This window comes from Eschscholzia californica, unplaced genomic scaffold (assembly GCF_041429995.1).
Source record: "Eschscholzia californica isolate CP2 unplaced genomic scaffold, dmEscCali1.0.p SCAF_2, whole genome shotgun sequence".
Classification (NCBI taxonomy): Eukaryota; Viridiplantae; Streptophyta; class Magnoliopsida; order Ranunculales; family Papaveraceae; genus Eschscholzia; species Eschscholzia californica.
In genome coordinates, this window is record NW_028238309.1 from 20,260,315 (window position 1) to 20,273,072 (window position 12,758).

The window sequence follows — 12,758 nt, forward strand, 5'->3', positions numbered from 1 at the left end:
AAAAGAGAAAAAAAAGAAAGAAAAAGTTATATGAAAAAAAAAGAAAAAAAGAAAGAAAGAAAGAAGCAATAAGAATAATAATGGTTCATGTTATGTTTGAGCATGTTAGCTCTTTTGTGTGAGTGATGTGATTGTATATATGTGTGTTTGTGTGTATGTTCATGAATAAGTATTCGAGCAAGAAACAATTGTGGAAGTGCTTGAGAGGTTCTATCATAAAGAAGTCGACATTCTCGGGAATCTTCCATCGTCATCCATCTCTAGTATCCGCTAAACTTTAGAAGGTATTTTTGGAGGGTAGAATGGGTGAAAAGGGCGAGTGAGCTTCCCCACTCCATTTAGTGGCTAATTCCTTTTCGAAGATCATTCGTTCCAAAATGTTGTCCTCACCCCTTTTTATGTGTTGAGTCCATGTTAGTGATCACACTCACACATACGAGCGAACCATTCTTGAGTGATTTCATATTTGGAGTGTATGTCCGTGAGGCCGAAGTCCAGGCGAAATGTACTAAACTAGGAATCAAGGCGTTGTGACTTCGGAACATAGATGTTGCTCGTTATGGTTTGACACTTTCATTTTAGGGTAAGATCATTAGTGAAGGGGCCTTTATCTTTTATAAGAACTTATTTACTTGATTCATTATGTGTTGACATGCTTAAACCCTTTACTATATGAATCATGCTTGTCTATAATTTCGATGTTGGACCCTTGTGTATTTGAAACCACGATGTTTGTGGGTGTCATCTATGGAAACCCTCACGAGACAAAACTCGTCCTCTAGGGGTAACCTAGAGGTTTAAAGGCCTGTTGCATACGCTAAATGCAACCGGGATGCCTCCGAAAGTGAGTTAGGCTTTTATTTTGTTTTATTTGCTCGAGGACTAGCAAAGTTTAAGTTTGGGGATCTTGATGTGACACTAAAATGTCACATTTGGAGAGCCTAACTTAGACTAATTACTTCTTTTCGAGTGTTATCAATAATATTTTATGTGTTTTTCATGTTAGGTACCTATTTTGAAGTTAGACATGAAAATCAGAATAAAGGGAACAAATTGTTACTATCATTTCATGCGCCGAAAACGAGTGAAAAAGACTTCAACCAAATCAAATGACAAGTATAGTCAATGACGAGTCCGACGGTGAAAACGGTATTCAATTCGGAGTTCAGACGGGGAAGATATGGAAGAAAGAAGTCCGAGGGTATTCTAGTCCTTTGTGAGAATTTGAAGATGTAGAGACAAGGATGGAGGCACTCTCTTGGTTTCTAAATCAAAGCCCAAAACCAAGTCCAAGCCCAAGAAATATTAAGAGAAGAAGAATTGTGTAGAGATTTTATGGGCACCCATTTGTGGTCTAAAGACTTAGTCAAGTTTGACTAAGTCTACGGTTTGAATGAAGTTAGAGAAAGGGGTCAAAGACACGATTCATCATCTTCAACCTTGGAAAGGAGGGAACCAAAGAAGGAAGATAGAGAAAGAGGAGGCTAAGAGTTTAGGGTTCTTGTTCTTGAAAGAGAGGGTTTGAAGAGAAAGATAAGAGAGAAGGGGAGGTCCGGCCAAGCTAGGTCGGCCTAAGCTTGGCCGGAACAGCAGCAGCTCGGGACTCTTGGGAGCAGCAGCTGCTGCTCGGGCTGTAGCTTCCTCCCGGCCGGAACGAGCAGGGATAGCACGGGAGCAACAGCAGCAGCAGCAGCACAAGCATGGGCAGAAGAAGTAGAATTCATTACTAAACTAAAGTAGAAACGGAAAATAATAACGATAAACTGAAATAACTGTAAAGAAAGAAGATGCAATCAAGGGGTTTTTGTTTATAATTCAATTCAATGTTTAACAAGACAGACTGGACTTCTCTTATATAGAGATTATACTTTCCTAGTTAGACTCAAATAAAGAAAGAAGATAACTACTAAGGATACTTTCCTTGATTGCTAGGACTCTAAACATGGAAACCCTAAATATTAAAATCTGGAAACTACGCTAATGTAGTAACCTGGCCGTTAGGCCCACTAATAATCTGACCGAGAGGCCCACTAGTTGGATGGTCGCCATCATACTCCCCCTCTGAGGAACAACTTGTCCCCAAGTTGGTGTAGTCGTAAATTGACTCCTTCGGATAAAACTGGTAGATATCGCTAGAGAAAGTTCTTCCGGAACCTTTCGAAAAAAAGAAAAGATTGGCGGTACCATATACAATGACTTCACCAAGCCAATCCTGAGTTCCCACTTTGCGCGACATGTGCCGAAAATTCGTTGAAGGCAAATAAGGACCATATCACCAAATATAATTTGAATCCTATGATGCCAAGAAACTCGAAAAAACAGTAATGGTGCATAAAAGTCCAATAAATTGCGACATCGCCCATCATCTTTTAGTTTGATGAAAGACACCACAATTATTACCGTCTTCGTTCTTGGAAAAATATTTAATGTCGTACTCCCATCATGTACGTATATGAACTTGGAACGTTTAATAACAACTTGAAAATACTATCTCCCATCATCTTTGAACAAAATCAGTGAAAATACCACATCCTTCTTGAATAATTTTTTGTCATCTTTTAGTTTGATTAAAGATACCATAAAGACAACATTTTTCTTTGTGGGAAGAAAATCAATGAATCTTGTGTCCCCATGCAATACGTAGTCAACCTTGTTTCTTGTCGAAAGAATTAATGTGTCAATAACTAATGCCGTATGGACTTCTTCCTTGAATGAAAACAATCGAGGAATAGAAAAACTTCGTAGGAACAATGTACGATACAGGTGATTGTCGTCTTCTAACTTCTCAATTCTTTTGCAATTGTGAAATACTACAAACGAATCATTGTTCTTGAATTTAAGCGTTGCCACCTCAGTACTCATATCATGAAAATATATTTGATGGGCATCAAGTCCTCCTTGTGTTGTATTTGGACTCAAAAGTGATCTTATATTATCACCAGTAACTAAAGAATTCATTATCAATGGTTTGATAGTAGAAGTTTGAAAATCACCCCATGCATGTTCTTTCAAACACATAGAAGTAAAATTAGAATAAGGATCACATAACTGATGCTTACTCCCGTAATAAATTGTGAAAGAACCCAAACCATGCTTCAATAGTACTATCTTATCAAACACGAAACACTCTTCTTCTCGCATGCTCACTTCTATTGGTATTTCCTCTAGATGCTTCAACATCACACCCACCAAACGATACACCTCTTTGACGTCATCGCCTAATAGAAAACGGGAAGCTTCTTTATGTTTAGCATCATGAATCCAATTAGTTGGTTCCTGTGTTGTATTAATACTTTGCTTTGCCTTATAATAAGTTTCAAAAGCAAGCCAAAGATCAACATGTAGATGCCAGTATTCAACAGCTCTATGAATCAAAACCCTGACATCTCTCTTAGATAATTCCAAAACTGATTCCCAGAGTCGACCAAAAACTGGTTTGTGTAGGTGTGTAGGGATTTTATGATTTGAAATTAGAAGTTCTTCATCATCATTGTTCGTCGTCAAAATTGTCTCAAAGACAGTCTTGAATTCGTCACCATGCCCACAAACATAAGGTCCAATTATAAGAGGAGCAAGAAGACCAGGTTGTTGTCTTGTTTTAATAAACCTAACTATATCATATCTTCCATCAAAATAGTAATTCCCAGGAGCCTCTTCATGTTTATTCCAAAAAACATAAGTATCAGTAAAATCAACTCCTCCATCTTGTATAAGATCTTCCCACATCTCTACAGGACTCAGTTTCAATGGTTTGTATATGTTTGTGAGTATGAAAAGAAATCCGGGAGATCGTTTAGGTACAATCATCATCTCGGGTGCACCACGGATTAGGATGAGTGGTGCGGCAGTAGGGTGCATGGTCACGACAAGAGCAGGTATATATGACACTGAATCAGGAATAGTCGAACAAGACATTGCAGCAGGAAGATTAAAATTCAGAATTCCTGGTTTTGAAACAAAGTATCGTGAAAACCTTTTATCTTTATCGAGTGAAGAAGAATAAGAAATTTGTTCCAACATCTTACCCTTTGAGTGATTAGAAAAGTCATCCTCCGACTCAACCTTCATCTGGGATCTTTGAAAGGAACTCCCAAGAGTATACTCAGGCATACCACAATTTCTAGTGAATATTAGATGAATAATATCTTTCTGTAGCTTCGATTGGGTTTCTTTTGAATCATTATCATCTGCTTCTTCATCGTTGGTGATGTTGTCCCGGTTTGGTAATGTTGTCATTGTTTCGGTGGTGATGTTGTCCCGGTTTGGTGTGAGATGTTGTTTCTGTGGTGCTGCTGTCAAGGTTTCGGTGGTGGTACTGTTATGGTGGGATGGTTGTTGCTGTTTTGGTGATGGTGATGTCACGATATCGATGGTGGTGCTGTCATGGTTGGGTGGTAGTTGCTGTTTCGGTGGTGGTGCTGTCCCGGTTGGTCCGGTTATAGTTGTTTGTTCCTCCGTTAATGGTATTAGTGTTAGAATTCGTCGGAACCAAGAAAACTCGAATGTGTTAGCCCGGGAATGATAGGTGGCGTCGACGTAAAAAATCCATGGTCTCCCAAAGATAAGATGACAATTATCCATGTCTACGACGTCACAACAAATTGAATCACGATAGTGAGAACCAATGGAGAACGAGAACGTGCATTGGGTTCGTACCAATAATTCTTTATGATTAGAAATCCAACCAATATTGTACGGTGTTGGGTGTTCGGTTGTAGGTAGGTGGAGAGCATTTACAAGGCGTTGGGAAATCATGTTCTCTTCGCTACCATTGTCTATGATGAAATCACAGACTTTATTGTTAATTGTAAGTCGTGATTTGAAGACTTTATTTCTTTCCGGGTGATTTGTTGGTGAAAAAATTTCAGGATTTTGTAGGCTCATGATACCAGCTGATGTAGATTGTTGCGGAAGCGTAAAAGAAGTAGAATTCATTACTAAACTAAAGTAGAAACGGAAAATAATAACGATAAACTGAAATAACTGTAAAGAAAGAAGATGCAATCAAGGGGTTTTTGTTTATAATTCAATTCAATGTTTAACAAGACAGACTGGACTTCTCTTATATAGAGATTATACTTTCCTAGTTAGACTCAAATAAAGAAAGAAGATAACTACTAAGGATACTTTCCTTGATTGCTAGGACTCTAAACATGGAAACCCTAAATATTAAAATCTGGAAACTACGCTAATGTAGTAACCTGGCCGTTAGGCCCACTAATAATCTGACCGAGAGGCCCACTAGTTGGATGGTCGCCATCACCTAACTCTAGTCTTAAGTTTAATGTCGAAGAAGCTTCTGATAGACCCTTTGAGCATGAACTGACTGATAACCCTTATTGCTCATTCCCTCGACCATTGTCATCTCACCATGATCAGACTACACTAGACATTGATGTTCAGGATGATAGCTCTATGAGCAAGTTTGGGGATCACACGATATTGAACTTTCCAGTCTTTAGCACTTGTGATTACTTGGATGAGTTATGTAGAAGTGAAGGTGTTGCAACGAACTTTGAGGCTCCAGATGCCTTTAAGGACGTCGATGACATAGTAGTTAGCGAGATAATGGATAACTTGTCGGACCATTTACCTAAGGAAATCACGGACCTTGAATTGGTCCCCGAGCCTATTGTTTTACCCTTAGAGTTTAGTTCAACCTTTCACATGATCTCAGACTTGGTTGTTGACCCCTTTTCGGACTCTTCAGACGTTTTCCCTAGCATGTGTAGGGACTTAGTGGATGTTTTATCCGCTAAGCTCGAGGATGACTTTTTGCCTTCGACAGACCTCTTAGCTCTTCATTTGTATGTCGATCCTTTTGACGACTGTTTAGTCGTCGCCCCTAGCATTTATGCGCACTTAGTGGTTCGTGCATCCACTAAGTTCGGGGATGACTTCTTTTCGCTTTTAGTCTCACATGCGCTTCTTTGCGTTGATATTCTTGTGAGACTATTAGCATTTGTATATAGCTTTCTTTGGGTTGACCCCCAAATCTTCCGTCTTTTTCTTTATGATCGTTAGACCGATTAATGAGTCTTGATATTTGTGGGTAGCATCTCTGGAAACCCTCCACGAGACGTAACTCGTGCTCTTGTGTGAAAAAAAAAGAATCAAAGGCTAATTGCATAGCTCAATGCAATCGTGTATACCCGCGTTAGTGGTAGGTTTTTATATGGTCATGTTTTTATGTGCTTTACTCTCATGATATTTGTTGATATTTTTAAGAGCATTTCTTATATGTTTTGATAGTCGATGTTTACTAACCTTTGATTAATTATACTTAGTTTGACGTATTATACTTATTAGTGTCATACTTGTTCGTTTTCAATTCATTAGATAGTGTGTGTAAGTTTGTTAGTCGATGCTTAGTGACGTTTGACCGATTATGCTTAGTTAGACACATGATGCTTAGGATTGTCAATGTGGGTGAAGTTAATTACATTTTCATGCGAATAGATTATTAGTATTTGTCACTTTCGATCTTGTGGATCGAAGTATCCCTCTCAATCGACTTTTGTCCGAATCGAGTCTTACCGTCTCCCGACTCTTGTTCCTCCGACACTTCTCTCGAATCTCTCTTGCCCGTTTACTTTGTTGTTTAGTTTAGTTTTACTTGCTTTATTCTCTTCTTGTTGCTTATTCAATCATAAACTCCCCATTTATCTTTCTTCCTTTCCTTTTTAGTCTAAGTTAGCTAGTGATACCTAGACCGGCGAACGAGACTCCTTCGTTATCCGAATCACCTTCCTATCCTTGGATCTACTCCGGTTTTACCGGTTACTACTTGATACCCCCGCTTGGGTGTGCAACCTTTTCGGGTGCATCAAACGACCTTGCTTACGTACACCTCCTATACTTCTTGCGATTCCCAGGGCAAACCTGGTTGTGTTTTAGATAGAACATGACTGGGGCTCCTTAGATGATCTTGTCGATCTCCCGATTCTGGGCTTAGGTGACAAACCTCCTTGGACTCAGCTGTCCTATTTCCTCGAGACGGGTGACCGTTGGGCTTCTAGTTTTTTTTTTTTGACTTGTTGAGGTTAGTCAATGGTTGACCATTTTGTGTATCATCAACGGTATCTCGTTCCAGCACGGAGGCTGAATATAGAGTTATTGCTAGTACGGTGACAGGTCTTTCTTGGGTAGGGTTTGTGTTGAAGAAACTTGGTATTCATCTATTTGAACCTGCAAAGATAATTTGTGACAACAAGAACACCATCCCTTTGACTGCTAATCCTGGGTTCCAGGGGTTCTCTAAGCATATTGCATTAGATTACCACTTTGTCAGAGAAAAGGTGGTTGATGGGTCACTTCTTATTGAGTTTGTTCCATCTCAATCTCAACTTGCAGGTATCTTAACGAAGAGTCTCTCCTCTTGGCTTTTCTTGGAGTTGTTTCCCACACTGAATCTGCATTTAACCACTCCGCTCAATTTGAGGGAGGGTAATAACGGTGAACCCGATGACCCCACGAAATCGGTGAAGCCGTGTTAACTTGATCCTCAAGTCTCAAGATTATGTCATATATTCTCTTTCCTTGTTCATATTTATTCCTTCCATATTTTTCACCTATTAGATATGTAAACTAATTCTCTCTTTTGTAAACACACTCAATATAAATATATGTAAAGGGTTTAGTAGTAGAACCACCCAAAGTTTTACCATTATCATTGTTCTTTATTGGTTTTTACCATCTCTTGTGAAGTCCATAAAACAATTCTTGAAGACACGTAGAGAGAAATTGTATACATATAATCGAGAGAAAAGATGTACCTCTGACAAGAGTAAGAATTATTGGAAGCCTATCCCAAAATCTATACTTAGGTAAATCATACATAACTATGCTGAGTATAACACATAATTCGCAGAATCCAAATAAAAGAATTAAAATTCCTAATTGTATTCCTACTTGAACAAAACAAGATGACTTAAAAACGAAAGCATAAAAAATTTAAAAATTGAAAGTTTCTAAAACCTAATCTTCATGGAAAAGCGTATCAAAAACTCATCAGAATCAAGTATCAATGTATGTACTTCTTTTAGTCGATCTTAAAACCCATTGATATTGCTCCATAAAAACTTTAAAGTAGAGATTCAATGATGAAGGTAAAGGTCCACGGATCAACCCATTGGAGAGCAAAGATTAATGTATGGGTAGATTCAATGAGTCGCTCTAGATGAGAGATGAAGGGTTTTGTCGTTTGAGCTGATAAAGGGAGAGAGAGCCATTGCACAAGATGGTCGTTAGATCCATTGAAATGTCAAGATTAATAATATCATAGATAAGAGAGTCATTTATTTTTTTCCCAGTCAGCTTCATTTATGTTTTCCCAGTCAACAAAACAAGTTATGTTTTGTTATATAGTTATTTACAAATTGTACGCATTGCCACCTTGGTCGAAGGACACTCCTTCAGAAGGACATCTCCTTCAGACCGAAGGACTATATCCTTCATTTGCTCTCGTTGCTCGTATGGAAACAATAAGATTCTTAATCACTATAGCGACTCAATATTCATGGAAGATTTATCAACTTGATGTCCAGTCGGCATTTTCGAATGGTATTCTAGAGGAAGAGATATATGTTTAACAACCTTTGGGGTATGTTAGAAATGGAAAAGAAGATAAAGTTTATAAGTTGAAGAAGACCCTTTATGGGTTAAAGCAAGCTCCACGTGCATGGAATGCAAGAATTGATAAGTATTTTTAAGAAAATGGGTACGAGAAGTGTCATCATGAGCACACTTTATATATGAAAGTGAAAGAAGATAGAGGTATGCTATTTGTTTGTCTCTATGTTGATGATTTGATATTCACCGCTAATGATTCAAGTCTATTTGATGAGTTCAAGAAGTGCATGGTTAAGGAATTTGATATGACCGATATTGGGTTGATGGGTCATTTCCTTGGTATTGAAGTGAAGCAAATGGAAAATGGTATATTTATTTCTCAAAGTGGATATTCTAAGGAAGTCCTTAAAAGGTTTAAAATAGAGTCATGTAATCCGGTAAACACCCCTCTTGAAAATGGAGTGGAATTGATAAAATGCACAAGAAGAAGTGATGTCGATCCTACATATTTCAAAAGTTTGATTGGAAGTTTACGTTATCTTGCATGTACACGACCGGATATTCTCTATGCAGTTGGGCTAGTGAGTAGGTACATGGACACACCAGATGAATCTCATCTTAATGTTGCAAAAAGGCTCCTTCGATATGTTAAATGTACGCTCAATGATGGTTTATTTTTCTCTTGTGAACAAGATTTTAAGCTTATCGGTTATCTCGATAGTGATTGGGGTACTTAGATGAAAGAAAGAGTACATCGGGGTTTGTATTTTTTATGGGTTACACGACATTTACTTGGTCTTTCAAGAAACAACCCATAGTGACTTATCTACTTGTGAAGCGGAATATGTAGCCGCTAACTCTATGGTTTGTCATGCAATTTTGTTAAGAAATATGTTGAAGCATCTTCAATGCCCTCAAGTTGGTCCAACCGAAGTGTTCCTTAATAACAAATCGGCTATTTCTTTAGCCAAGAACACCGTTTGTCATGAAAGAAGCAAGCACATTGATACACGCTACCATTTTATCCGTGAACATGTTAAAGAAGGTGATATTGAAGTGATGTATTGCAAGTCTCAAGATCAAATAGCCGATATATTTACGAAGCCCTTGAACCATAATGTCTTTGAAAGATTGAAGTGGATGTTAGGTACGAGAAGCTATGGAAATTTGGTTTAAGGGGGATGTTGAAAGTGTGCTTTTAAACCAAATTTGGGTTTGGGCCTAATATGAAATGTGGGCTTGAGTAAACGTTCTATCAAACTAGAAGGGGTAAAGAAGGAAAAACTCCTTAAATTAATTAAAGAGAGGTAGTAGAGTTTCTTATGTCTATCTCTTGAATAAGTTTAGAGAGGGAAAGAATTAGGGCTTTCTTTGGAGAAGATCCTTTTGTGAAGAAATTTGAAGTAATCAATTGGTATGTATCTATAACTATTATATAATGTTTTTGAATATGTTTATCTTTGTTAATGAAAGGAACAACAAGAATGTTAGTGTTTATGTTGAATGAAGATTTGTGATTGAAGGATAGTTAGTTTGAGTATATGGTGTTAGATCCTTTATGTTATAGTTGTTATCTTTTCTTAAATCTCCAACAATTATGTGAAAGGATTTGAGAGTGATAGATTCATTTGTAGGGTTTAAAAGTGTGAGTGTGAAGAGAGAAAGAGTAAGAGAGAGAAATTATTAATAAAAATGTATGAAGAAATTTTCATTGATCAGATTTAATCAAAGAAAAATGGAGAGAGTGTGATGTAGAGGAATTGGCCGAAAAGTACATGGAAGAGATCGATGCGGCCAAATATAAAGTTGACAGGCTAAAACAGGCAAAACCAAAGTTATGGCTTGGCCCCAATTGGCCCACTATGAGGGTCAAATTCTATCGTCTAGGTCCTCAAAACCGACTTTTAGTAGTTTCTTTACTACTTCTGGTAAGTGTTTTTAGTTAAGATAGATTCTTATTTTCTAGAGATTCAAGCGTTTTATGTCCTTAGAAGTTGTTATTTGAATTTGATTAGGTTTAGGAAACTCTAAGGCTATATAAAGGGGATCTAGTGGTTGTTTTATTCATTCAGTTTAATAATAAAATTCAGTATTCTAGTTTAATCCTATTAGTTTGAGTTCTACAGTCTTAGACGAAGTTCTGAAGGCTTTTTCAGAATTTTTCGCTGCGTCGAAGTGAGATGGTGAAAGTGAGAGAGAGAGAGAGTCTGACAAATAGATAAAGAGAGAGAGAGTGTGGTCGAGAACTTGTGAGAGTAAGAGGGTTCATTGTTAATTTTTTTTTTATCTTTTAGGTCTAATGAAACAATGAAAAATTGATTTTCGCCGGTTTTCCTAGGAAAATCTATTTCTCCACCGAATTTTCACACGTATCAAATAAGACTTTAATGATAACTAAGAAATAATTATATATTTTAAGAAGAATTTTCTATCTAGGTGGATGGATGGGTTGTGGGTCCAAAATCATAGGGTTATATAAGTCCTTTAGGAGTAATTAACTTTCGTAACCCTTTTTTGTCGTAATATATAAACTATCCTCTAATTAAAAACTGCCCAAACTCTCATTCTCTCTTCACCCCTCTTTCTCTAAAACACTCAACTCTCATTTCCACTTTTACTAGGTCGAATGTTTTTTTTTGTCATCATTTGAGTTTCTCTACTTTAAATTCCTCTTTCTTTCACCATTCGTTTCCAGATAAAAAAATTCTAAAATAAAAAAAAATTAGACCGTTTCTCTTTCTCGAATCCGGTTATGTCAAGGAAATGTCACATGGAAAAGTAATGTATATCTACAAATTGGTCGATATATGATGGCCTAAAAGGTTACCCTAAAAGGTCTCCACCCGCAAGTATATAGGCGTCAAGTAATAACCCGGTAAGACCGGGATCGATCCACGGAGAGAGGAAGGTGATTAAGATATCGAGAGAGTCTATCCCACGATCTAGGTGTCACAGACTAACTTAGACTAAAAAAGGAAAGATGTTAATTTGGTTTTTGATTGGTTTATAATAAAGAAACAAATAAAACAAACTAATCTAAATGAGAGATGGGAGAAATTCGAAAACAAGTTGTAAGAAAAGTCGGTTGAGAAAGATACTTCGATCCACGAGAACGATAATGACAATAACTAATTATCTAGAGCATGAAAGTTTAGCTAACTTCACCCACATTGACAATTCTAAGCATAATGTTTAAAACTAAGCATAGTCGATCAAAAGTTAGTAAGCATCGCCTATCAAACTAATAACACACTATCAAATAAGTTGACAATGAACAAGTATGACACTAATAAGTATAATACGCCAAACGAAGTATAACCGATCAAAAGTTACTAAGCATCGGTTATCAAACTAAGCACGTATTGTCAAACTATATGTCCATACACGATTAAGATCAAGGTTTCTAATCCATAAAATTAGGCAAAGTTAATCAAACTAATATTTAATAAACAATGAGTCTTTCATCACATATCGAATCATGTTTCTCAAGTACCTGAATACAGGAGCTAGCTAGAATGGCGAAACAAATAATAAACGGGAGAAAGATAAAGAAAGACAAAAGTTAAGGTCGAAATCCCCCTTTTTTCGATGATGGAGCCAGGCTAGGATCGTCCAGTAATATTAAGTCTTTAAGTGTTGTTGATCTCCCCGTAGAAGAATGCAGGAATCCCTTTAACAGATGAAATCTTAGCTCCCCATAGCAGAACTTGACCTCCCCTTAACAGGATGTCATCTTCTTCCTCGTAAACAAAGATCCACCATGAAAGCAAGTTTCAAGCTTTCTCTCTCTGAACTTTCAACACCAAAACACAAGGAACAGACGACCAAATGACAAGGGAATCAAACCAAGGGAGTCTCAATTAAATCACCAACGTTTCCGGCCAAAAGGATGGTCGTAACAACCTAGCAAAAGCCGGTCAGAGAAGAGGAAGGTTCGGCCAAAGCAGCCAGAGCTGTTCTTCAAGCACCCATACTTGTCCCGTGTAGTTCTTCCGAATCCCGAGCTCCTCTTGCTCAAAACTGAGCAGTGCCAAGCAACCCGAGCCTCCTTCAAGATCCCAATCAATGGCTTCTCCAGCCTGAACTGCTACCGAGTCCTTCTTCTCGTTGTCCCGCGCCGGCCAAATCCTTTGCCGGCCTAGTGTATTGGTCGACCAAGCTTGGTCGGTTCCTTCTTCTTCACCTTT